Raw genomic sequence first — 10,683 nt, forward strand, 5'->3', positions numbered from 1 at the left:
CACTGTGAAAGAATGTTCTGTCTCTCCATGACTGTCACATCTGGACAGAGAGGCAGATGAAGAGCTTGTGTTAGTATGACAGATGTGCTCCTGAGGCTGATGGAGGCGGTGTGTGTGTGTGTGTGTGTTGTTGTGTCAACACCACCTGACCGGATTCCAGGAACCTCTCTAGAGAGAAGAACACACCATGTGTTCCAAATGGAACCCTATTCCCTATATAGTGCACTACTTTTGACCAGGCGCTGGAAATAAGCTTTTTGTGCGTATGGAAAATGTCTGTGATCTTTTATTTCAGCTCGTGAAAAATGTACATGTTGCGTTTATATTTTTGTTCAGTGTAGGTTTGAAGGTGGAGGGTAGCATATGGGGTGGAAGTACATTGTGTGTASTAAACCTTATGGAAATATATGGTTATACAAAGCAAAGGTATATAGTGGTGAGAGACAGAGTGAAGTGCAAAAGGCCATGGTTAAAATATAAAGGCTAAGCTATAGCATGAAGTTCAATAGTATCTAGAGTTAGGACGGGATTGAGGAGTCAGCAACACTATAGGGCAATGAGATGGAAAAGTATGGCTGTAGGATACAGATGATAGCGGTAAGACAGCGAGAGAAGACAGAGAGGAAGAGAAAGAGAGGAAGAGGGACGGAGTGAGAAAAGTCAGGAGGGAGGGGGGAGCAAAGTAGGTCAGTGCTGGAGGGGCGTGGGATGGGAGGGGTGGCGTTGTGACGTGGGGGGTGGCAGGGACGAGGTAGGGTATATTTAGCAGTAGCAGGGGATGGGATGGGATAGGTTGGGATGGGGGGCCTGTCGCAGTCACAGGGGAGGTGTAGGGACCTTACGGGGGATGACAGCTAGGCTGAGGCAGGCTCTCCCCTGGGTCCTGGCTGTGACAGAGTGACAGATAGACGAGGACAACACAGTGACAAGGAGAGCCTTCCATCTTGGCCGCCCAGGAGCCCTGTCGTACTGGAACAACGTCTAATCCTTTTAACTATATATTGCACTACCTTGGACCAGAGCCCTGCTCCAAAATAATGCCCTATATAGGGAATAAGGAGTCATTTCAGACGCAGGCGAAGACTAGTACACTAGCATGTTGTGCACTAAAAGGCATGACTGTGATGTGTGAGCCAGCTGGGGATTCAGGGATGGATGAATGTAAACCAAACATGACCTAATTGCTCAGCGTTGAAGTCATGTTATACATCATGTTAACCTGGATTCCCTGACTGTCATTTCTCGTCACATGTACTTGGCAAGACCCACTCGACTTCTCCTTTATTAATACTGCTCGAGACTTTCTAAGGGGAAATAGTCTGGTAGTCTCTCTCTCTCTCCCTCCCTTCTCTTTCTATCCCTTCCATCCTTCCTCTCTCTATGCCTCCCTCCCTCTTTATCCTTTCCCTCCCTGGCTCCGTTCATGCCCTACTATTTCTAAAATTGAGGGCAATGAAGATCCTTCAAACCCACTGTAAGCCAATGAAAGACCTTTTTACTGGATAAACCCCCACTGTTAGCCAAAGGAAAACCTTGGTACTGCATAATCCCCCAGTGTTAGCCAATGGAAGACCCTAGTAGTGGATAAACACCCAGTTTTAGACAATGAAATACACTGGTACTAGAATAACCCACAGTGTTAACCTATGAATGACCCTGGTACTGGATAACATTCTGATCTACTCCCTCCCTGCCCTCTCCTACCTCCCTTCCTCCCTCCCTTATCCCTCCCTTCCTCTCTCCCTCTCTCCTTCCTCTCTCTCTCTCTCCCTCCCTCATCCCTCCCTTCCTCTCTCTCTCATCCCTCGCCTCCCTCCCTCCTCCTCCCAACTCCTTCCTCCCTCTCCATCCCTCCCTCCCTTCCCAATCCCGCCCTCATCCCTCCCTCCCTCCCTTCCCTCCCTCCACTCTTTCCTATCTCTCTCTCTCTCCCTCCCTCCCCGTCCTTCCTCTATCTAATCCTCCTCCCTCCCTCCCTCGTCCCTCTCCTCCTCTCTCTCTCTCCCTCCCTCCCTCCCTCTCCTCTCCCTCTCCTCTCTCTCCCTCTCCCTCCTCATCCCGCCCTCACTCTCCTCTCTCTCTCCCTCCCTCCCTTGTACCTCCATTCCCTCTTTTCTCCATCCCCGCCCTTCCCTCGTCCTCCCTTCCTATCTCTCTCTCCTCCCTCCCTCATTCCCTCCTCCTTCCTCTCTCTCTCCTCTCTCCATCCCCCCCTCGTCCCTCCTTCCTCTCTCTCTCTCCCCCTCCCTCACCCTCCCTCCTTCCTCTCTCCTCTCTCATCTTCCCTCGTCCCCTATCCCATTCCTCTCTCTCTCTCTCTCCCTCCCTCCCCCGTACCTCCCTTCCTCTCTCTCTCTCTCTCTCCTCCCCTCGTCCCTCCCTCCCTTCTCTCTTCTCCTCTCGTCCCTCCCTTCCGCTCTCTCTCTCTCCTCCTCCCATCGTCCTCCCTCCCTCCTTCCTCTCTCTCTCTCTCCCTCCCTCATCCCTCCTCCTCTCTCTCTCCCCTCCCTCGTCCCTCACTCCTTCCTCTCTCTCTCTCTCTCCCTCCCTCATCCCTCCTCCTCTCTCTTCTCTCTCCTCCCGTCCCTTGTCCCTCCCTCCCTCTCTCCTCTCTCCCTCCCTCCCTCGTCCCTCTTACCTCTCTCTCTCTCCCTCCCTATCCTCGTCACTCTCCTCTTCTCTCTCTTCTCCTGCCTTCTCTCTCTTCCCTCCCCCTCTCTCCTCCTCTTACCTCTCTCCCTCCCTTGTCGTCCCTACCCGTCCCTCTCTCTCTCTCCGGTCCCGTGCGTACCTGCCATTCCTCTCCCCTCCGCTCAACAAGACGATGTCCTTCTATTTCAAATGTTTTACTGTTGGTCCCACAATACTAGTGCCAACAGTGCTAGCCAAGTCGCTAATGGCTTGGCGCTGGTATTGGCTTGTTTCCATTTAGCTACACTGCCCTTGACTTTTCATCCAATCAACATGAATCTTATAGGTCCTATAACCTATGACCTTTCCTGTGTTACATCATCATGACCTTTCACCTGTTGAACCACCATAGTTTCCTGTCATGGTTGTGGTTTAAGTGCAGGCTGAGTCAGTCGTAACCCACCTGTTGTGTTCGTTTCATGTTAATTAATTATGTGTTCCCGGTTCAAAATGGCCGCCCCATTATAGCTGATTATAAATCCATAATAATACATATATTATCACCTAATGTTGTGTTAGATCTTTTTATCAACTTAAGTTCTTGCGAACATTACAAGTTTTGAACTATTTGCTATTTATTGACCTGAGCTCATACAACTCGTTTTGAGTAAAAAAAGCATAATGTATTTATTATTTTGACTATAACAAATACTCAGATGAAACATATAGTGCTATTTATCACACACTACTTTCTCCTCTAATGCATATTCACTGTCAGTTTCCTGGCCTCTCTCCTCCTCACCAGTGTCATGATCAAAGATATGATCAAGAGCCTCACATACAGTATATCGTTTGGTCATTGTGCTGCCACAGAACGAATTGTGAGCAAGGCCTTAAAAAAGCTTTATATACTAAAGCTGTGAGAAAAGTTCTATATATTATTGAAACAATGTTGAGATTGTTTGTGAGAATAAAAACAGGTGTGTTTCCCGTGGGGGAAAGGTTCCCATGGAAGCCAATAAGGGGAGTGAGGTGTGTGTGCTCAAACACACATGCGGGGGTCCGGGAGAGGAAGTGTGTTCATCTGATGAATGGGCATGTTTTTATTTTTTATTTTTTTTATTTACCAGGTAAGTTGACTGAGAACACATTCTCATTTACAGCAACAACCTGGGGAATAGTTACAGGGGATGAATGAGCCAATTGTAAACTGGGGATTATTAGGTGACCGTGATGGTTTGAGGGCCAGATTGGGAATTTAGCCAGGACACCAGGGTTAACACCCCTACTCTTACAATAAGTGCCATGGGATCTTTAATAACCTCAGAGAGTCAGGACACCCATTTAACATCCCATCCGAAAGACAGCACCCTACACACGGCAGTGTCATTGGGATATTTTTTTGACCAGAGGAAAGAGTGCCTCCTACTGGCCCTCCAACACCACTTCCAGCAGCATCTGGTCTCCCATCCAGGGACTGAACAGAACCAACCCTGCTTAGCTTCAGAAGCAAGCCAGCAGTGGAATGCAGGGTGGTATGCTGCTGGCCTGAACTCAATTTTATACAGTAATTGTAGTCTCACCCATTCCTTTCTAATGACCTGTCATTTGTCACCGGGAACACCACAGGTGTACAAAAGTTAAATAAAACACCCAAAATGTAATGAAAATCATCAAAATGTTTTTTGTGTGTTCAGATGCCCTGTGTGGACAAAGTCATGGAACCTTAAGGCAACCCGATTAAATGAACTACATTTTTCAGAGAGAAAACTTGTAAATCGGTTCAATTCGACCGGAACACAGCAGGAGGGCCAACAGGGATGAAGGAGAATAGAGTAAGTGACTTTACAGCAAGTACAAGTATGTGACTCACGTGACGTCCCCAGCATAGTGGCGGATACGGAAGTCTCTGTGGAACTCCATGGTCTTGTCTGATGGGGTGAGCTACAATGGAGATATTATCCCCAACATCATCATCATCACCATCACCATCATCATCACTATCATCACCATCATTATCATTGTGACCGTCATCATCATTGTGACCATCATCATCACCATTATCATCATCATCAACCTCCTCATCACCATCGTCATCATCATCATCATCATCATCATCATCACAGTTACCCTCTGTAATATAGGCTGGCAGAGGGGGATACAATCATCTCTTACACCTCTCGTATGTCTCTCACACAGATCTCTTCAAGAAACAGAAATGGAAGCATCTTACAGTAGTTGGAAGTGGAGCATTTAGACCCACTACCATTGGATGCTACTGTCTGCCTCAATGGTCTCAATGGAATGTAGCTGCCTTCTGAAGTATAACGAAACCACAACAGTGCAAATAGTGGGATGGATACCCCTGCTCTCTATTGACCATCCAGTGTAACTGCACTAACAATATCACACCAGTGGGGTGTTAAAGCCATTCTTAAACCGTCAATGGGGTCCTGATGTGAGTGTTGCAGTATAATGAAGACAGTAATGGAGAGAAGACATCTTCAATGAGGTAGAGGAAGGATTGGTGTACCTCAGCATAATTCACGTTGTGGGTTTTTAGTGTAAGTTGCAGAAGGAATGACTATTTTATGGTTATAGGGACATGGTTATAGGAGCTGTAGGTTGAGGTATTTGTGTTAGAAGTATGGCCTGGGAGAATAAAATAGACTAGATTAGAAGAGAATAACATAGAATAGACTAGAATAGAAGAGAATAACATAGAATAGAATAGAGTTTATTCTATTGAAGGCAGCGTTGCTCGTCTGACCCACCTTGCGGGAGGTGTAGTGAGGGTGTTGTCCCAGCTTAGCATCCATGCTCTCCAGGCAGATGGTGTCTGTCACCTTACCCACAGTGAGACAGGCCTCGTCCAACACCGAGATGATGCCCTTATGGGGCTGTTCCACCAGGTCCACGATGATCTGGTTGTTAAAGTAGTCAATCTGGAAACACACAGGGGGAGAGGAACTGTTAGATGTAGGCTTCTGAATACTGCATGTGTTGCTTATGGGTGTGTGTTTGTGGAGAGAGAGAGAGAAACAAGAGAGCGAAGAGAGAGAGGGGAGAAACAAGAGAGAGAGAGTGAGAGAGAGAGAGAGATGACCATATTAGAGAGACATATTTCCCTCAGATTACACAGATCCACAAAGAATTTGAAAACAAATCCAATTTTGATAAACTCCCATATCTACTGGGAGAAATTCCACAGTGTGCCATCACAGCAGCAAGATTTGTGACCTGTTGCCACAAGAAAAGGGCAACCAGTGAAGAACAAACACCATTGTAAATACAACCCATATTTATGCTTATTTATTAAGCCAACACTCAAGTGGTTTTAAGGGGAAACTTGAATGTCTTGGAATGGTCCTGCTCAAAGCCCAGACTCCATCCATGGGAGGAAACTGTGGTACGACTTAAAGATTGCTGTACACCAGACCGAACGCATCCAACTTGAAGGAGCTGGACAGTTTTTGCCTTGAAGAATGGGCAAAAAATCCCAGTGGTTAGAGGTGCCAAGCTTATAAGACATAACCCAGGACGATCGCAGTGTTAACTGCTGCAAAAAGGTGGCTCTGCAAAGTATGACTTTTGGTGGGGTGAATAGTTGTTTGTTCGGCTTCAAGTTTTCCAGTTTTTTGTCTTAATTTTCTTGTTTATTCACAAGAAAATATTTTTGCTGATTCAAGGTGGTAGGATGTTGCTGTAAATCAAATGATACAAACCCCAAAACAATCCTAGGTTTTAATTCAAGTATGTTAGGCAACAAAATAGGAAAAATGCAAGGTGTGAATACATTATCGCGAAGCCACTGTACATCATTAGCATTGGAACTACTGTGTTGAATTTTAAATCTGGTTAACTTCCAGATAATATGAGGTCACATGAATGAGACGCTATCTGGTTCTCTCCTTTTCTCCGTCTAATCAGGGACCGTTCTGACTCTGGGCAACCAGGAGAGTGCACATTTACTACCATGGTAAAACGAAAAAAAAAAAAAAAAAAAATAAAAAAAAATAAGTGTTTCGGCCCTCCGGACCGGAATTGAGCAAATCCCTGGCTTATCATTAAAGGCAAAGCATGCTTTTGAGGACGGCAGCGAAAAACAGTTCTTGAAACCTCAAATCTCATGTTATGCCATCATTGTCTTGACATCAATCAACCTCTTAAGTCTATAACCACATTGAATCCAACTTTTATCAATCATTTAATCATTGGTCCCATATGAACGACCAATGACTTTGCCAGAAGGAGAGTTCCCACAGTATAGTTAACGGCGCTGGGTTTCCAGTTGACCGTGAAAGGATTGGGACATACAGACCCATTGCGGGACATGTCCTGGCCTAGTGGCTCCCAGAGTGCTGACTTTTGTTTATCATCGAACGAGCAGGCTGGGCAGCAGGAGGGTTTTTCTACAAACATCAGCCTTTCAGTTCCACTTGTTAGGGGGAGAGAAATGACAAGAGGAGCGGAAGAAGAGAGGAAAGGAAAGAATAAAATAAGATGAACTTTTTCTATTTAAAGGAGAGGCAGTGCTTAGGGGACCTGGGCGGCTTGCTGTGAGCGGGACTATCTCACTCCTGTTAGTGTGGGGATGAACCACTCCACTGGGCCGGGGAGAGGGGGCCGCAGGGACTGCTTTCTAGTACCAGCTGTGTTAGGCAAGAAGAACGGGGGGGGGGTGGTGGGGGGGTGGCACGGGTGGGGTGGGGTGATGGTGCTTGTTTGTTGGAGGTGCGTGGGGGTTTAGAAAAGCTGATACCCTGGACCCTGCTGGTCAGGCCCTGGAAAAAACACCACCAGCAGTTAGTGGAGTACGGCCTGAAGGCTAAACGCGCACCTCTTGCAGTCCGGGGGCCACTTATAGACGGCCAGGTGGAGAACACGTTCGCTTAACTTACAACACCAAATGCTTGTCTATCATTTCATGCTGATTGAGATATAACGGTAAGTAATGGGGAAGGAGCACATTCTGTAGCTAGCACAATAGAGCTCGATAGCTAAGGAAACCAACCTCGTTTGGACATGATCAAAAATGCTAAAGAGCACTGTGGTGCAATTACAACGAAATTTGCCATTAATTTACTAGTTTTTTTTGCGATATTGGTAAATTTAGCTAACATGATGTCATAGTGTAAAAACTATAATGACTCCAATGTAAAATACCATAAGTCCTAGCGAATTTAAGCAATACCGCCAACGATCATTTATGTCAGTCAGTTCTTCGGAGTTGAGCAATCGCTCAACCACCAACTGGCTTAGAATGTACAAGTTAATGGAGCAATGACTGATAGATTTTATATATTGAGAACGGATAGAGAATCAAAGACAGGACGTACTCTCGGCCTGCTGACAGCCTTGGGGGTGACTAGCACTTCTCAGCAGCAGAAAAACACCTCGATGTCCTAGGACACCTTCTCATTGGTGTGTGACGTGAGCGTCACGTCAATTAATAACCCAACAAATGTCACTCGCGGAGAGAAATTTAAGACTATAGTCCCGTCTGTATGTTTCGTTTTGATAGAGCAATTTCAAAAGTGAGAGAAAGAATGATATGGCTTGATTATTATGCCGTTCTTTCTCTTCTATTTCTTTCTTTTCATTGGTACTATCTCTCAATTCTTTCCTCGTCGTTGCCAACTTGTCTTCTATCTCTCTCGACTCACTCGTCATCACTCTTCTCGTGTCCTCACTCTACTCTCTCCCTGCACTGTCTTTGTCTTAGTGTTTGAAATTCAGCTATAAGTTAGTTTTTCATCCATCGGTGACATTGCTGTATGCATTACTCATTTGCTTAAACTGATTGTTGGTTTAATTAAGGCTGTAAGGTGTAAGATTTCACGATGTAAGAGGTTCTAGATGTTGTATTTGGCGCATGTGACAAATAACATTTGATTTTGATGTGAATTAACATTAGTGCACCATGCGCTTAAAAAAAAATGTATTCGGTACGCCATACGGACAGTCCTTAGAAAATGGAGACAGTCAAGATTGCCTTAAAAATTGATTTAAATGTAATTGTCAAAGGATTTCAACTTAGACAGAATTGTTCTACATGAGGAGAGTGCATGTTCACGTTCTGTGATCCTAGTTGAAATACGGTGATGACATGTTGCATGTTGACCAGTGAGACAATGGTGGTATGGATTAAATACAAATAGGAAGTTCGAGTACAGTCAGGCATGTCTGACTTGGCGAGTTAGAGGGCAATCACTGGTGGCGGTTAGATGAATGGCCACACGGTGAGAGGTACAGAGGAATAATGAACATGTACTGCTTGTCTTAGGGTCTATCTTTACGTTGTGGGAGAAAGCGGTCTACCACTCAAGTTTTTATCACACTTGGGAGACAGTGACTGGGAGGTAAGTACTCTGAGAGAGAGGAGGAGAGAGGAGAGAGAGAGAGATGAGAAGAGAGAGAGGACGAGAGAGACGAGACGAGGAGGAGTGAGGAGAGGAAGAGAGTAGGGCAGGAGGAGAGTGAGGTAGACAGAGTGTGAGAGAGATGCGAGAGACAGAAGTAGAGGAGCGAGAAAGAGGAATTGAGATAGAGACAGGGAGAAGAAATGAGAACAGAGAAGAGAAAGGGAAGATAGGGAGAGAAGCATAGTGTAGAAATCAGAGGACATTCGATCTTTTAGAGTTTTGAGAGAGCAGATCGTATAAAAGAACAAGCGGAGCATAATTTAAGTCTCCCGAGTATGCGATGTGTTGGGTTTATTGATAGAAGTGAGCGCAGTCACACCACCCAATGGAGGTGTCTAGACAGGTGGTTTATCCTGCCTGAGAGGACTCCGGCCAACAGCGGCAGGAGGGAGGTACGGGCCCTGTGTGGATTCTCAGCCGTTTCTCAGACAATAAAATGTAATCATTGCTCATACGTATAACCAGCAAACGTGGGGAGAGATGGAACGACCCCAGGAAAGAAGCGGGAGGAAAGACGGGTGAGAGTGAGTTGGAAAAGTGTATGGCGAATATTTTTGGAGAGCGAGAAAAGGAAAGTGAGGCTGGGTTGACAGATACCAGAGGGGCAGAAGAAAAATGCTAAATAAAGAGGGAAAATGGTGTTGTAACCAGGTATTAGCATTTCTGATTCATGGTCGGAAAACAGTTGTGATCCTTTCGCGATTGAGCTTATGTCGCAGTTAAGATTGCCCTTCCAAGACCTTAGTTTCTCAGTCAGCATGTAAATAGCAAGCATTTTTGGTGACGTGTGTGAAATGTGCAGAAAGTGAAGAGAGGCTGGTCGCCAGCGCCGGGAGCATTGGCGCGCGAATAAGGGGCACCCCGCACGGCAAAGGGGCCGCGGGGGAGGCCCGGCCGGCGCGCAAGAGAGAAAAACGGACGGTGGGATGGGTGTGCCAGTGCAGAGACGGGCGAGGCCAATGGTGGCACACGGGTGTGAGAACCGCGAAGGACCCAACCACACAAGAACGAACGCCACCCCCACCCACCCAGCCCCCCACCCCCCCTCCCGGCGGAGCGGAAACACACGACAAAGGCCGGCCCCGGCCCGCCAAAGACGGTAGAGCCAGCCGCTGGACAGAAAGCAGAGAGGGCGCCGGGCACACGAGCGCCGAAGAGACGAGAGAACGGACGGAGAACAGAGGACGATTCGAGGAGGAGAGACGATGGACCCGAGAGGAGGAAAAGGGGGAGCGAGCAGTGAGATTAGAGAGAGAAAAGAAAGAAAGAGAGTGGAGTGAGGAGAGAGTGAGAGAGGAGTTGGAGCGGGAGAACAGACAGAGTGACGAATTAGAGTCACGAAAACGATGAGAGGGAGAGAGAGAGAGAGAGATGAGGAGAGAGAGAGAGGAGAGAGATGAGAGAGAGGAGACGAGAGAGAAGAGAGAGAGAGAGAGAGAGAAGAGAAGAGAGAGAGAGAGAAGAGAGAGAGAGAGAGAAGAGAGAGAGGAGATAGAGAGAAGACGAAAGAGAGGAGGAGGAGCAGAGAGAGCGACGAGAGAATGAGAGAAGAGGAGAGGAGAGAGAGAGAGAGAGGGAAGAGATGAGATGAGATGGGAGAGCGACAGAGAAGAAGAGATGAGAGAGG

General features: G+C 46.8%; 1 pseudogene; it reads right to left on the reverse strand.

The window, feature by feature from the left end:
- LOC111954799 (unconventional myosin-Ig-like) overlaps positions 1-10,683 on the reverse strand; it is an 81,289-nt pseudogene that overhangs the window by 61,892 nt on the left and 8,714 nt on the right.

Source organism: Salvelinus sp. IW2-2015, linkage group LG30 (assembly GCF_002910315.2).
Source record: "Salvelinus sp. IW2-2015 linkage group LG30, ASM291031v2, whole genome shotgun sequence".
Classification (NCBI taxonomy): Eukaryota; Metazoa; Chordata; class Actinopteri; order Salmoniformes; family Salmonidae; genus Salvelinus; species Salvelinus sp. IW2-2015.